Source organism: Nicotiana attenuata, chromosome 5 (assembly GCF_001879085.1).
Source record: "Nicotiana attenuata strain UT chromosome 5, NIATTr2, whole genome shotgun sequence".
In the NCBI taxonomy this organism is placed as follows: domain Eukaryota; kingdom Viridiplantae; phylum Streptophyta; class Magnoliopsida; order Solanales; family Solanaceae; genus Nicotiana; species Nicotiana attenuata.
Window position 1 is genome coordinate 42,374,395 of NC_031993.1, and position 18,004 is coordinate 42,392,398.

Genomic DNA, 18,004 nt, shown 5'->3' on the forward strand with positions numbered 1-18,004 from the left:
GTGCTGACCATTGGGTGATATTAAGATTGCCACAATGCCTACACCTCTTGCATTTAGTGCTCCGTCAAAGAATATTTTCCAAGCACGAGTGTCCTCAGAGATGGCTTCTACTGAATTTACCTGCTCATCTGGGAAATATGTGCTCAATGGTTGATATTCCTCGTCAACCGGGTTTTCAGCCAAATGATCTGCCAACGCCTGGGCCTTCATTGCCGTGCGTGTGGCGTAGACTATGTCAAATTCAGTGAGCAAGATTTGCCACTTTGCCAGTTTCCCAGTGGGCATCGGTTTCTGGAATATGTACTTCAAAGGATCCAACCTGGTTATTAGATAGGTGGTGTGGGCTTGAAGATAGTGTCTCGACTTTTGAGCGACCCACATCAGAGCGCATCATGTTCTTTCCAACAAAGTGTATTTGGCCTCGTAGCTGGTGAACTTCTTGCTCAGATAGTAAATTGCCTGCTCTTTCCTGCCGGTTATATCATGCTGCCCAAGAACACAGGCAAAAGAATTTTCCAACACTGTCAGATACAAGAAGAGAGGTCGCCCATGCTCCGGTGGGACCAATACTAGAGGATTTGACAAATATTCCTTGATTTTGTCGAAGGCCTCTTGACATTCGGATGTCCATTTGATTGCTGCATCTTTCTTCAACAGTTTGAATATGGGCTCACAGGTGGTAGTCAGTTGAGCGATGAACCGACTAATATAGTTTAACCTGCCCAATAAGCTCATCACGTCCTTCTTAGTTCTTGGAGGAGGTAAATCTCGAATGGCCTTTATCTTGGTGGGATCTAACTCAATACCTCTCCTGCTGACTATGAAACCCAGGAGCTTGCCTGATGGGACTCCGAAGGCACATTTAGCTGGATTCAACTTCAGATCATACTTGCGCAGCCGTTCGAAAAACTTTCTCAAATCTCGAACGTGGTCACTCTGAGTTCGGGACTTAATGATTACATCATCCACATACACCTCTATTTCTTGATGCATCATATCGTGGAAAATGGTGGCCATGGCTCTCATGTAGGTTGCCCCAGCATTCTTCAGCCCAAATGGCATGACCCGATAACAGTAGGTACCCCAGGGTGTAGTGAAAGCTGTCTTCTTGGCGTCTTCTTCATCCATCAACACCTGGTGATATCCTGCGTAACAATCCACGAAGGACTGTATTTCATGTTTGGCGTAGTTATCAACAAGGATGTGAATGTTAGGCAACGGGAAATTGTCTTTGGGACTTGCCCTATTCAAATCTCTGTAGTCCACACACACCCGGGTTTTCCCGTCCTTCTTTGGCACTGGAACCACATTGGCTAGCCATGTAGTATATCGGACCACTCGGATTACCCCCGCCTTCAGCTGTTTTGTGATTTCTTCTTTGATCTTATCACTGATATCAGTTTTAAACTTTCTTTGCTTTTGCTGTACTGGAGGACAATCGGGGTATGGCAATTTGTGCACCACTAGATCCATACTCAGTCCTGGCATGTCGTCATACGACCAGGCAAACACATCTTTAAATTCGAACAGGAGTTGGATTATTGCATCTCGAGTTTGCTCATCTGTGTGAATGCTTATTTTGGTTTCCCTTATTTCTTCGGCAGTTCCCAAATTAACCGGTTCAGTGTCATTCAGATTCGGCTTAGGTTTGTTCTCAAATTGTTCCAATTCTCGGTTTATTTCCCAAAAAGCCTCGTCTTCATCATATTCCGGTTCTTGATTCATTATTTCACAATTAGACAGCGTGTTTGAGTCTGGGCATGAAGTCCGCAAGCATGTCATGTTATTTAAAGCCGCATTATTTGGACTGAAAAGAAAAGATGAAAAGAGAAAAATAACAAAATTAGAAAGAAAAATGGACGATGAAATATTGATTTCATTTCTTGGAATTGGAAAGATAACAGGGTTTACATTCAGGAATTTAAAAGACATGAAACTAAAAAGACACCCGAGCTACACCCTGAAATAACTCGGGATGCAGAAAAGGTGACATGGCTAGTCTACCGGGACTCCCGCCTGATCGGGAATGGCGTAGCCTTCCAGTTTTGGAGTTTAGCATCTTGTCCCATGTAGAGCACCTCAGCGGTGCTAGTCCCTTCCCCTGGCTGAACCATGTTGGTTTCATAAAGCATTTGTCTCATAGCTCCACATATATCTTCGATTTCCTCAGCTGTGAACACCTCATCGTCCTCTTCTTTGCCATACTTGGGCTTGACAAAAGTATCATAGAGATGTGGCAATGGTTGTGGTAGAACCCATCTTTCTTTCTTTCTTTCCTCGGCCCATTTCTCATCATCTGGGGTAGGGTGGAAGCCTATCCCGAAAAACTTTTCTGCTGTGGGTAGAGTTACCGGCTCGGATATTCCTTGTAAAGCTTTTCCCAACCCTTTTCCTGGTTTGAAATCGTGTCTAATCATTTCTTTGGCCACCATGATTGAAGCATTAGATAGTAAAGGCTGAGGACAAGGATATCCCTCCTCGTGCTGATCTGCCACCACAATTTCAAAGGCTTGATAAACAATATGCTCACTTCCTTCCCTCGCCTCCAAACATGGGATAGATGGGTCACGATAAATGGACTGCTCTTCTTCTCCGTGGACCACGATTTCCTGATCTTCATATTCGAATTTTACCATTTGGTGGAGGGTAGAGGGCACAGCTCCTGCAGCATGGATCCAGGGCCTTCCCAAAAGAAAATTGTAAGATGTATCCATGTCCAATACCTGGAAAGTCACCTCAAAATCCACCGGGCCTATGGTTAATATCAAATCAATTTCACCGATGGTATCCCTCTTAACACCATCAAAAGCTCTCACACAATCATTATTCGGACGAATCCTTCCTGTCGCGATTTCCATCCTTTGCAATGTGGAGAGTGGGCAGATGTCGACCCCCGAGCCTCCATCCATCATGACTCGCTTGACATAATAACCTTCACACTTGACAGTCAGTTGCAAGGCTTTGTTGTGAGCTGCGCCTTCCGGAGGCAAGTCATTTTTACTAAAAGAGAGTTTATTGATGGCGAAGAACCTTTCTGCCATCCTTTCGAGCTGTTCGACTGAAGTTTCAATTGGCACATACGCCTCATTCAGAGTTTTCATTATGATCTTCTGATGTTCGGAGGATTTCGTCACCAGTGATAGCAGGGACACCTGTTCAGGATATTTCCTCAATTGATCCACTGTGTCATAATCAGGCATCTTCATTTTCTGGAAAAAGGCTTCTGCTTCCTCAGCACTCACTGGCTTCTTGGATGGAAAGCGCTTTCGAGCGACATTGTTTACCTCCTGTACATTTGAATATTTCTCAACAGAGGTTTTCCCCGGAAGTTCCCCCGAAATTTCTTTGCCCTTTTATGTAACCACCGTTTGCTGATAGTTCCATGGCACCGCAGAAGGGTCTGTCATTGGCTTCTGTGGTACGTGTCCAATAACCACTGGCTCATTCAGCCGAGGCGGCTTAATTGTCCCCCGTACCACATAAGCTCCTTTTGGCACATACATTTGCGTTTCCCTTTTTACTTCAAAATTCCTTGGAGCACTGACAACTAGTGGTTTTCCTTGGCTTCCTCGCGGAACATAGAGAATTCCATTCTTAGGAGGTTCCGTCTCTGCTTTTGTTTCAGTTTTCTTCTCAGGTTCAGTTTTGACACTTTTATTCTTCTTCTCCCCTTTCTCTTGCTTCGGGGGTACCTTGGGCTTCTTTTCTGCATCGGCAATAGCAATTATAGCTTTTAATGCTGGATCAAATTCTCTGTCTTCACAGATCATCCCGATCACCGGCCCGTTGTTGTGAGCAGGCAACGGATTATTGGTCACATTCGGGGCTTCTTCATCCCTCAACACTATTTTCCCTTATTCGATCAAATCTTCCACAACTTTCTTCAATGTCCAGCAGTTATCAGTACTATGCCCTTCAGCTCCTGAATGGTAGGCACAATGGACCCCTCGTTGATAAGCTGGAGATTCCGGGTTCTGCCTGTTTTGGGGGATAGGCTGCAACAGATTCATCTGAACGAGCTTCGGGAACAGACTGGAGTAGGGTTCACCAATCGGCGTAAAATTTGGTCGTCTGGGTGGTTCCCGAGGGCGGAAGTTATTTGGCGGTGGTCAGGGATTATATTGGTTCTGGTGAGGAGGTTGATTTCTTTGGAATGGAGGTGGATTTAGGTTAGCTTGTGGTTGCGGTCGGCCGAAAGGTTGAGCATTCATGACCGCATATGGTGGGGGAGCATAAGCCATATCAGTGTGAGGATAGTAGTGTTGAGGGGTTCTTTCAGAGAACACAGGTCTAGGAGCCCGGTATCTTCTTCCTCCCGATGCTGCCATCACTGTTTCTTCTTTCTTTTTGCCTTTGGCCATTCCTCCAGACCCGCCTTGGATGGCTTGGGAGGTTGCTCTTATGGCTGACTGGCTCAAGGTTCTACCCATTTTTAGCCCATTCTCTACCATCTCTCCGATTTTTATTGCCTCTGCGAAAGGTTTGCCCATGGCTGACATCATATTCTGAAAGTAGTCTGCTTCCTGGGCTTGAAGGAAAACAGTGACCATTTCTACCTCATCCATCAGAGGCTTCACTCTTGACGCCTGTTCGCGCCAATTAATTGCATATTCACGGGAACTTTCTGAGGGCTTTTTCTTTAGATTCTCCAAGGAGTTCCTGTCTGGCGCGATGTCTATGTTGTACTGGAATTGTCGAACAAAGTCTCGGGCCAGATCGTCCCAAATATGCCAACGCGAGACATCTTGGTCCATATACCACTCTGAAGCGATGCCAATTAAGCTTTCCCCAAAATATGCCATCAACAATTCTTCTTTGCCACCGGCTCCCCGTAACTGATTGCAATACTTCTTCAGGTGAGCAATGGGGTCACCATGTCCATCATACTTCTCAAATTTTGGTGTTTTGAACCCTGACGGCAAATGTACATGCAGGAACATACATAGGTCTGTATAGGAGACACTCTTTTGCCCACTTAAGCCTTGCATATTTTTTAAGCTCTGCTCGAGGCTTCTCATTCTCTTTGACATCTCATCCTGCTCTAGGGCTTTGGGGGTTTTGTCCTGCCCTGGTATAAGCTCGTATGGTGGCTGCTGAGAGTAGGTATATTGAGTATAATGAGGAGGGTCAGCCTGAAAGACGGGATTTTGGAACATGAAGACTGAAGAGTCAACAACATGCTTGGGTAGTGATGGTTGTGTGGTTGCGGAGCAGGGTGGAGCCGTAAAGATGTTGGGAGCAGGTCCAGACGGGAACACCTGGGGGCGAACCTCAGAAGGTGTTCCGAAGAAATGAGCAGTTATAGTAGGTTGCCCCAAAGGAGTGTTTGGGTGGTTGATGGGGACAGTAGTAGCACCTCCAGAACTAGGGAATAACTCCAGGAATCCTGGGATGGTGCTTGGAGGTTCCTTTCCGTTGTTCCAAGCATCCCACATTTCCATCAATCGCAGGCGCAAGATCCGATTTTTCTCAGCTGTAAAAGACTCAGAGGCCGGGACCCCCGAAATAGGGCTGTCTTCGGGTATGGGGATTGCAGGCAGAGTCATTTCAGACGACATCTCTGTATTTCCTTTGGATCTGGTGAAATAGCGATGTGAGGCCAACTTACCACAAACCAACCACTGTTTCTAAAAAGCTCAGCTGGAGAATGGACAGCAACAACAGTTAGTTTTAAAACAAATAACAGATAGGTAACCGCACATTGGGGTGTGATGCACCTACACAGTTAAATGAATATCTACATGTTTGCTTCGGTTGCATGCGTCATCCCGGCTTTTCTTTTGTTCCCTTCGCTTTTCTTTCTCTTTTTGTTTTATTTTCTCTCATTTTCTTTCCCTTCTTCTCTCTTTGTTTCATTTTCCGCTCTTTTCTTTCCCTTGGCCATGGTTTTTCTCTCAATGCCTTATTTTCTCTTTTTGCGTTTCTTTTCCTCTCTTGTTTTTCTTTTATTTCCTTCCTTCGTACTTTCCTTCTCTTTTCTCTCTCTTTTTTCTTAGGGTTACGGTCGAATCCTATGGAGATTGCCTACGTACCATGACCCCGCATGAATCAGACCAAGCGTAGTTCTTGCAAATAAGGTAAATAAGCTAACTCTTTTTTTGGAATTTTTGAACGAAAATACTTTAAAAAGAAAAAAGGAAATATGTATTTTTAATTTTTGATTTTGATTTTTGATTTTGATTTTTTGAAAGAAAGACTTCTAAAAATTTCTTTTCTTTTTATTGGAACTTTGGAAATTTTTAGAAAGAAATATTTTATTTTTTTGATTTTGAAAGTTGCCTCTTAATTTTCGGAAGAGGGACTTTTATGAAAATATTTTGGATTTTTGAGCAAAAATATTTTCGGACTCAATTTTCAAAATTTGTATTTTTTTTATATTTTTATTATTTATGAAAGAAAGGCATCTAAGGAGTATTTTAATGATTTATTTTGACCTAAAAGGAAAAAGTGGCTATTTTTCAAAACTTTTATTTAAGAAAACAAAGACTCGATTTTGCAGATACGGCCTTTCAGCACTTCCGGGAGGGAGATTTTAAGGTTGTGCCCGCAAACCATTTAAAAATGACTCAGGGTGGCTGTTCTTGCAAAAACAGCCTTCCGGTGCCCTTTTGGGGACATTCGCTTATTTTAAAACGAGAATGGCATCACCCGACTTATTTTGACAAAAATTAAAATTTTGGTATTTTTGGCTATTTTTGCAAAAGGGTGGTTGGACCCAATGAGGGTTGCCTACGTATCTCACATCCGGTGAGAATCAAACTGGCGTAGTTCGGTCAGATTGGGAATGGAGTAAACTAACTCTTTTTTTTTTCTTTTTATAAAACTTAGACCATGAAGCTTTAAGGCAAAAGAAGAAATATTTTTGATTTTTTTTTTTTTTGATTTTTTTTCTTTTGGAATTTTCTAAAAAAAATGCTTGAAAAGAAGAAAGGAATTTTGTTTTGAATTTTTTGATTTTGATTTTATTTTTGAAAGAAAAACTTCTGAAAATTCCTTTTGTTTGATTTGAACTTTGGAAATTTCAAGAGTAAAAAGAAAATATTTTTGTTTGAATTTTTATTTGTTTTCTCTTTTTCTAAGGAAAAAAAAAATATTTTTGGATTTTGGATGTAACCTCTTATTTTCGAAAGGGGGACTTCTTTAAGAAAAATATTTTGAATTTCTGAGCTTTTATTTATTTATAAAAGTACTTCTAAGGAAAAGCAAAAATATTTTTGGACTTAAAAAAAAAAATCAAAATTTTTATTGACATTTACAAAAAAAAGACTTCTGAAAAAACAAATAAGAGTATTTTTGGATTTTTGTTTCTGATTTTTTTGGATTTTCAAAATGAAGAAAACCCGTATTTTTGGATTTTGATTTTTATTGATTTTTTTCTTTCCGTATGAAAGACATCAGAAAGAAGGAAACCATTTTTGAGTTTAAAAACTTCTTTTTTTTTGAATTTTCTAAGGAAAGATTTCTAAAGAAATAACTAAAAGAAAATATTTTTGGATTTTTTGAAAATTGGGGTCGGAACCGATGAGGTTTGCCTACGTATCTCACATCCGGTGAGAATCAGACCCGCGTAGTTCGGTCAAATTTGTCAAAATCAAATGTATATTTTGAACAACAATCCGGCAGCATTTCGGTACTATTTGGGCATTGGTTTTTCAAAACAAGTGGTTACCCTCGCTTAGTCATAACACTGCTATTTTTCTCAATTTTCTCTCATTATATTCAAGCCGGTCAACATGCAAAGCCGAGCAAATAAATGCGCAAGTAGCACGTAAGATGCATCAGGATGGTCTTTTTCATTTCAGGTCACCTGTCCTAGACGGACCCAACCCCTGTGTTGAGTCCCCTAAGTCAAATGCACATGATGCAAATAAACGTTCCTACTAGGGATCCGGCATGAGGTTTTGTTCTTCTAGGTTTAAACCCTAGGTTTATTGGTCTAGACCTAGCTTACCCGAGCGCACAACTCGAGCCGAGGGGGAGGCAGCGTACCGGGGATACAGAAGCTCCGCCGGCTTAGCAACTTATCCAAACCTCGTTCTAAATAGGGAAAGACTCTAAACAGAAGAGAAGCTACACGAAGTGCACCCTTCTCCATGATGTAGAAGACTCAGAGAGAGGAAGGGATTCGTAACAGTTTATATACAATTCAACAAATAATAAAGCGGTAAAATATTTAGCACATATAACATGGAACATGTAGAAAGATCAGATAAAGCCAAATATAACAATTATGCTAAGCTCGAATTCTTGAACCCTGAATCGAAATTCTGGGTTCGCATCCCCAGCAGAGTCGCCAGAGCTGTCACACCTCCTTTTTTACACACCACCCGAAGGTATAGTATATAAGGGAGTTTTTCCAATTTAAGTGACATTATTCGAAATGAGATTATTTATTTATTTTTGTTCAGAGTCGCCACTTGGGATAGGTTTGTTTTCTGGTGTCCCAAGTAGCCGGTTTATTTTAAATCCCAGATCGAGGAAAATTCGACTTTCCTTTTGAAGTCTGCGAACCAGAAATTCTGAATAAGGAATTCTGTTAACCCGAGGGAAGGTGTTAGGCACCCCCGGATTCCGTGATTCTAGCACGGTCGCTTAAACTATTATAATTGGCCTATTATCTGATTTTAATACATGTTTTAGCCTATGGTATAATTTTAACTTATTAACCGCTTTAAATTATTTTTTTTAAGGAAGCTTTCAACGTCATCTAAAACACGTCTTTAGACCGCGCCACATGAAATGTACCCGCAATCCGAGACACGTTTTATTTAACGTTGTTAAGATTTGGATTTGGGTCACATGAAATGCACACCCGAGTTTAGGAAGGTAATTTTAAATTACGCGCCTAAAGCAACTACGCGTTTGCAACTTTGCGAAGGCCATGGAAAATTCGCTAAATGGCATGCCTCGATTTCTAAGGATAAAAATAGTAATTAAGCGAGGGCCATGCATTTTGAGATTTTATTTGGCATGGCACGCCTCAAATTATTAATAATCTAAAAGCAGGTCCTTAGTTGTTTCAACGTAGATGGGCCAGCAACCTATTATCATGTTCATTTAAGCTTTTGATAATCAACAACCGCTTCCAATAACTGGTATATGCCAACCAAAATATTCCAAACACAAATGGCAATTGATGTGCTATAATCCCAGCAGCCCATAATTTTTGAAATCCCTACTAATATCAAACCCACCACCAAACTGATATATGCGTGGAAAATTGTTATAAGCATACAACACAAGTTATTCATCAAAGATGGATTTTAAACCATTTGTCAGAATACAGTACTATATTTCTAAAGTAATGTCCTAAAAATCATACCTATACACAACACATAGAACAATCAACAATATCAAGCTAAAAATGAATAATCATGGTCCAACCAAATCAGTGCGACAAAAAAGATCATAGCTACTCTAACGAGATAGTAAAATAGATGAGAAGACAACAAAATAGAAAAACAATCCAAACACTCTACTGTAAACGTTTGGTCCATACTACAAGAATTCGAAAAGTTACGACTATTACCCAAACGAACAATTGGAGAAACATTTTATTGCCTGATGAAACAACAACAAATAACCAAATGAAGCTAAACCCAGCTTCTGAATCCAACAAAAAAAAATGAAAACCAATTCGCAGAGAAAGAAAACAACTGACCGGATCAGAACCTCAACGACGACCTCGGATCTACTAATGGAAAGCTGGTCGACTCGACCTAGACCAGACCGGAGAGCCTCAACGACGACCTCGAACAGACCTCAAATCAGAAGCTTCGAACGGATCTCACCGAGACTGAGCTTGGACGACGGTTTTGGACGTCACAAGGGATGTTTTATGCTGGATTTCGATCTTTGGCTATTGTTTGGTGGCTTACCGGATTTCTCGCCGGATCTATCACCTTCCGGCACAGCAGTAACGGTCTGAAATCGCTTGACAGAGGAGCTTCGTTTGGGTGGTGGATGGCCGGTCTAGATTCGAAATGGAGAGGGTGGAAATGGATTGAAGAAGGAGAAAGGTTGCTGGTTTGGTTTTTTGTCCAGTTGATTGTGTGTTTCTAGGTGTTTTTTGTTTTGGATTAGGAGGAAGCCATGGAGTTTTGGCTATTCTCTCTGAAGAAGATGATCAAAATCGACGGGGAAGAGTCTGTTATGCACCTAATTGGGATCTTTTTGCGTATATGGTGTAGGGATAGGCTTAATGGACTAATCTGAATTGGGCCTAGAATTGGGCTCTAAAACTCTTAAAATTGTGATTCAACACCTTAATTGACTCTTTTTTTTTTAAAATAAGATAAAAATACTACACAATGCAAAAACTAACACTAATTAATTAAACTAAACATGAAACTATTTTTTTGTATTTTCGAAATTATATAAAGATTAAAATAAGGTACTATTATTGTATTTTTTTTTACAATTTATGAAAAATACATAAACTAAAATATTTTTGTAATTTTCATTTTTCTTGTAATAAAATAAGGTAAAAGAGTCAAAATGAGTTGAAATAGCTATATTAGGCCTAGATTAAATATTTACACGCTAAAATATATAAAATCTTGGGGAGGGTCAAAAATCACATGTCTACACTCTGCGTGTTGTAATTCTCTCCCGAGTAATTACGACAATTTACTAGACATACTCTCCCGAGTTACGCTAGCTGACTTTAATTACAGCTCACTTAGATCGCACCCAAGGTTTCGTTATCCCTAATCCCACCTTTAAACCCTTGGTTATTGATTCCTCACATACGTCGGGAGTGATGTTGTTCAACAACTACCTAAATATGCACTCTCTCCCGAGTAATACATACTAAATAGGCACAGCTAATTGAGGGCCCTTCAATCAACCACAAGAATAATATAGTTGAACAAATAGAGAAAATACTACGGCTCAATTATATAAAAACATAACAAGAATTTATCCTACAAAAGGTTCCATCAAAACCCTAGATAGCAAATTAGCTATTCATAATAGTATGTAAAACTACAATACTAAAAGTCATAACCAACAACGAAAAATAGGAAGAGGAAGGAAAAACTCGTTAAAGAATTCTCCGCCTTGCTCCTATTGTGTCTCTGCCTCCTTAGGTCGAATCTGTGTCAAAAATATGTCCCACCTTCAAAAATACCATTTTTCCATGTACATATACCAAGTAGGGTTGGGCCCAAACTATTATACCTTCTCCTACGCGAAAAAGGATAATTTTTTCACGTCTGGACGGCGCGGCCGCGGTAAAACCGCGGTATATGGCAGGTATACTGCCTCAGCCCGCCTCAGGTCCGCGGTCGCGGTTTCGAACGCGTTTTTCACCCTCTTACGTTTGGAATTTGGAAAAACATAAAACACGAAAGTTGTAGACTTTGAGTTAGCTTTCCAACCATATATTCTAGAGCCCAAATGAAATTCTGAGCGAAAAGTTATGTGCATTTTACTAGACAGTGCACAATATGCCTACTCGATTCTTCGTTTTGTTGCTCTATCATCCGTTGATCCCCGAATACGATCCCGGCTTAATTCCTTGGGCTTTTGCTCAGACTTCAAAGCTCCAAATCACTTGAATTCGTTACATAACATCTATATAGCTCGGAATCACTCCTACAAGGCATAAAACACACCGTTAGTGCCAAACACTAGCAATTAAAGCGCAAACTCAACTAAAGTGCAGTAAATTAGAGCGTAATAATCGACTAAAACGTAATTATAGCCTATCATCAACACCCCGCACTTAAACCATTGCTCGTCCTCGAGCAATCAAACTACACTTTGTTATAGACACGACCTTTTTAAACAATTCTCCTAACTCATCACACCAAGAGTATTTAAAATAGACTAAGCACAAAAGCGTAACATCTTCACCTCAAGATTTGACTCACAAGTACCACGCATTATTCACAACTCGCCTACTTACTCTAACATAGAGGTCACTGACATTACCTTTCCTTCATGAATCAAGTGCCCTCACACAACAAAAGAGAGTAGTTCCACACAATAAAATTTAAGAACACTTAGGAACTCAAGATAGAAAGAATTCACTCACTCTCAGAAATAACATTCATATGCCACAAAAGATGCACCATAAGCTTGCCCGTAGTGTACTACTCCACTAATCGAGCTCATTCAATCTAGGATCAATTAGGACTTTATTTGGTTGTAATGTAGGCTACGGGACGGGTAGGATACATTTAGATATAAGAGTGACTACACCTCCCTAAGCACTTTAATACATATACTTTAACATTCAGACCCAATACTTATGTCAAACCAAAACTCCACCTTCACATCAATGTATATTACCCCATTCTTCTTTAAGCACACTTACATCAAGAGCCACCACTTATCAAGGAATTTTTTTTCCACAACAATCCAACTATTTTTTTTCTTTTTTTTTCCAATTCAAGCGGCTCTTACTTTTTTCAAAACAGTGCATCTTTCTCCTTATTTCATTAGTTCCACTCAAAAGCCAAACCAACCACCCCACACTTTAACTTTTACACAGTTCATAATAATTCAAGTGCTCATGAGAGGTTAAAAGGTTCAAATAGATGATTAATTCAAACAAATGGGTAAGGCTTGTAATGTGGTTGCCAAAGAAACAAGATTACAAGCTCAAAGGGGTTAACTACGATACATAACAATTAGGTGAGTAAAATATACATATCTGGCTCAACAAAAAAAAACGCCTATATCACTTCCAAGACTGAACAAAACTACTATTTCCCTTTGCCAACACACAGGGCAAGTTCTAGGCATCAAATGCAATGCACAGAATATAACAAATCCTTACACACACATCGCACATAACTCACTCAGGATTGGTTTCATCAAGACACTCTAGTCAAAGCAGTTAAGCAAATTTAAGATCATAAAATTTAAGGTACTTATACAAGAGTCAAAAACTGAGCCTAAGCGTCACAACCAAAGTACTCACTATTCTCAAGGCATAGCAAAGTCACGAGATATTGCTTCATTTCAAAACACAACACAATGGCTCCGATTCCTAAAAAAAACTAACTACACCCGGTTCGAACAAAATCCTTGAAAAAGAACTGCGGCACAAAGAAAAACCAAGGGGAAACCAATCTTTTTAATAAAAATATTATTTAATTAAACTAACACAACTAAAAAAGCATAGAAAGTCACCCAGACAATCTCCTCACCCCACGCTTAAAATTGTGCATTGTCTCTAATGCACACCATAACTAATAAAAAGGTAAAAAAGACTCCCTGGTAGGCCAAAGGCCGAAGCACTAACAGCTCATGGAATACTCAGACTTCTCCCAAGCTTGGCCCTTCGTGTGGGTACCTCACACTTAGTTCCAACCATTTGGTTTGTTGTCGCATCCTTCCAATCGCTTTGCTTTCCATGCTCCTAGAAAATCAAAAATCGACACTACAAAAATAAAATAATAATAAAAAATAAAATAAACCAAATTAAAATAATAATAATAATAATAATAATAATAATAATAATAATAATAATAATAATAATAATAATAATAATAATAATAATAAAGCTGGGTTGCCTCCCAACAAGCGCTTGATTTAACGTCGCGGCACGACGTGAATCACTTTTTGCCTCCACCTCGAGCTTATGAATTGAACCACAAGTTTTGATTCAAGCTTATGATTATGGTCATGGGGTGGTGGAACGACCCAAGAAAATAATGTAGTATTCTGCACTCTTTGGCCTTTGTATGAGGTATGTAATCCTGACTTTTTGACAAGAAGAATTCCAGAATATATGCATCTTGTTCCTCATTCCTTGACTCTTCTATTGGTTCGGATGACTCTATTTCCATATCATCATCCAAACATAATGTGGAAAAATGCTTGGAGTGTGGACCAATGCGCTCAAACACATGAACTTCAGGACTTTCAACATCCTCAACATCAATGATACTAGAGTCAACAAAATTTATATCCTCAAAGTCCTTGGCTGGCTCTAGTCTCACTTCGTCAACATTGACATCCTCAAATTGTAATTGGCTAGGTTGTTGATGTTCTACTCTACCTCCCCAATTAACACCTCAAATTCATGCTCTTCTTGGCTGCTATCCTCAATATTGGCTTGTTGAGCATTAAAAGCTCCAACCACTTGATTCAATTGAGCCTCAACTTGCGAATAGTTGCCTCTTGCCTTTCTATGTGCAATTGTTTCTCATTATTTTGTTCCAGAAGGCACTTTAGCATATCCTTGATCTCCTTCAGGTCCGCATTCCCAGGTTCTTTTTTCCTATTAACTTCACAAGAAAAGGTAGAACCATCATAGTAAGGGGTTGGGGGAAGATAAGAAATATAAGAACAACCATAAAAGTGACCATTTTTACCACTACACACATCACACACATTCCACAAATAAGATTAAGTTGGTGCACATAACTCGCTCTCAGGAACGTTTTGAAAATTTTGCCACGGGCGGTTTTTCACAATATGTATGGAGATCAATAGTAGAATTATCTACACCTAAATTCCCATAATTCCAGGATGTCATGTTTCTCAAATCAACAATTATAAAAAAAATAACATAAATAAAAGTTCAAACTTGAACCTTAGCAATATATACAGCTACAACTACACCGTTAGTTCCCCGGCAACAGCGCCAAAATTTAATCACGCCCAACTCTAGTCCTAAAAAGGATAAGCGGTCGTTGCAAATATCATCCGGTCTAAAAGTCCGGAGTCGAATCCCACAGAGAACTAAGGCTTAGCTGTATCTGTTTAATATCACTAAGAAGACAAGATTGAACAATTTTCTAAATTATAAAGATTGAGATTTATATTTCTAACTAATTAACTAGCAAATACTACAAAGCGGTAAAATTATCAACTAACGAGACAAAGGGTTGGAGACTAAATTAAGGAGGTCTAGAGTTGTGATTTCCCCAATTGTCGGAATCCTTCTAGCTATGTTTCCTACAATTTCGCCAATGTATTCTCTACCGATCATGAGCGCTCTGCGTGTTGTAATTCTCTCCCGAGTAATTACAACAATTTACTAGACATACTCTCCCGAGTTACGCTAGCTGACTTTAATTACAACTCACTTAGATCGCACCCAAGGTTTCGTTATCCCTAATCCCACGTTTAAACCCTTGGTTATTGATTCCTCACATACGTCGGGAGTGATGTTGTTCAATAACTACCTAAATATGCACTCTCTCCCGAGTAATACATACTAAATATGCACAGCTAATTGAGGTCCCTTCAATCAACCACAAGAATAATATAGTTGAACAAATAGAGAAAATACTACGGCTCAATTATATAAAAACATAACAAGAATTTATCCTACAAAAGGTTCCATCAAAACCCTAGATAGCAAATTAGCTATTCATAATAGTATGTAAAACTACAATACTAAAAGTCATAACCAACAACGAAAAATAGGAAGAGGAAGGAAAAACTCGTTGAAGAATTCCCCGCCTTGCTCCTATTGTGTCTCTGCCTCCTTAGGTCGAATCTGTGTCAAAAATATGTCCCACCTTCAAAAATACCATTTTTCCATATATATATATACCAAGTAGGGTCGGGCCCAAACTATTATACCTTCTCCTAGGCGAAAAAGGATAATTTTTTAACGTCTGGACGCCGCGGCCGCGGTAAAACCGCGGTATATGGCAGGTATACTGCCTTAGCCCGCCTCAAGTCCGCGGTCGCGGTTTCGACCATATTTTTTACCCTTTTCCGTTTGCAATTTGGAAAAACATAAAACGTGAAAGTTGTAGCCCTTTTGAGTTAGATTTCCAACCATATATTGTGGAGCCCAAATGGAGTTCTGAGTGAAAAGTTATGTGCATTTTACTAGACAGTGCGCAATATGCCTACTCGATTCTTCGTTTTGTTGCTCTATCATCCGTTGATCCCCGAATACGATCCTGGCTTAATTCCTTGGGCTTTTACTCAGACTTCAAAGCTCCAAATCACTTGAATTCATTCCATAACATCTATATAGCTCGAAATCACTCCTACAAGGCATAAAACACACTGTTAGTGCAAAACACTAGCGATTAAAGCGCAAACTCAACTAAAGTGCAGTAAATTAGAGTGTAATAATCGACTAAAATACACAATTATAGCCTATTAGAGCGTATACCTTTGCTATAGGAGATAAATTTTTCTTTATATAATTTGGGATGGCTCGAAATCGTAAAAATTGCACGGGGCGCCCTATTTGGTCGCTCTCATTTAACCTATACCCATTTTGTTAAAAAGTTTTAACTTGTACCCACTTTTTAAATAACTTCAGCCCCCTTTCTCCTCCTCCTTCTCCTCCTTCATTTTCTTAAGATATTTTCAGTACGATATTACAGGTTAGCATCTGGTCTTCATTTTTGATGTAATCTTTTTTTCTTTGAATCAAATGAATTGATCAAAGGTTAAAGTAATAGTTTCACTTTATATCACTTAAAGTTTATGATTATTTGATTTATTTCCATTGAAGGCACTTTTTTCTAATGTAATTACTGATCTGCTCCATAAAAATATTCAGAAAGAAGAAAAAAACGAAGATCCAATATAGTGATTATATGGGTCAAAAAACTATATAAGTTTTTTCAAAAACTTCAGCTTATATAGTGCTAAAGTTTTTACAAATGAACTAAATAACTTCAGCATCTTCTGCTGAAGTTTTTGAAAAAGCTTATCCAGGACAAAAAAACTTCAGCTTATTTAGGGTGTGTTTGGTACGAAGGAAAATATTTTCCGGAAAATGTTTTGCAATTTTTCCATATTTGGTTGGCTTAAATATTTTGGAAAATATTTTCCTTATGAACTCATTTTCCTCCAATTGTTTTCCTTATCAAGAGAAGGGAAAACATTTTCCAAAACTCCTACTCAACCTTTCCCACCCTCACCAACCCACCCCACCCCCTCTCTCCAAAAGGCTTTTTTTTTCAAAGTTCAATTTTTTCGTTACCACCCACCTTACTACCCCTCCACCCCACCCCACCCCCACCCACACCACCCACACCCCACCCGCTAATTTTTTTTTTTTTTTACCTTAATTTTTTTTTTTTTGCAATTTCAAATTTTTATTTTTTCGTTTTTCTGCACCACCCACCACCCACTCCACCCCCCTCCCCAAAAAAAAATATATTTTAAATATATTTTTCAGTTTTAATTTTTTTATTTATTGGTTGAAAGGTTCAAAATTTTACAAGTTCCAAAATTATGAGTTCGGAGGTTTATGTGTTTGGAAGTTTACGAGTTTATAAATTATGAAGTTTACGGGTTCGAAATTCCGCGGTTTTGAAAGTTTAGCGGTTCGAAAGTTTATGAAATTTTTGGGTTCGGAAGGTTGTCGGTTTGAATGTTTATGGCTTCATGTTTATTATATCTAAATTATTTATGAATACTCTTGAGAAGTCATTTTCCTTAATTTGCGTACCAAACACCGGAAAATGAATAAGATCACTACTTGTTTTCCAAGAAAACATTTTCTTGGAAAACATTTTCCACGGAAAATATTTTCCATTATACCAAACACACCCTTAGTGCTGAATTTTTTACAATTGAACTAAATAACTTCAGCATCTTCTGCTGCTGAAGTTTTTGAAAAAGGTTATCTAGGACAAAAAAACTTTAGTTTATTTAGTGCTGAAGTTTTTACAAATGAACTAAATAACTTCAACATCTTCTGCTGAAGTTTTTGAAAAAGCTTATTTAGGACAAAAAACTTCAGCAGTGCTGAAGTTTTTACAAATGTACTAAATGACTTCAGCATCTTCTGCTGAAGTTTTTGAAAAAGCTTATCCAGGACAAAAAAAGTTCAGCGTATTTAGTGCTGAAGTTGTTACAAATGAACTAAATAACTTCAGCATCACAAAACTCAGCTACTAGAATGCTTAAGTTCAGCAATTACAAATAAAAACTTAAGCAATGAGAACAAAACTTCAGCACTAGAATGCTTAAGTTCAGCAATTACAAACAAAAACTTCAGCACACTTGGTTCAATACTTCAGGCCCGTCTACTAGAATGCTGAAGTTTTGCGTGATTGCCTTT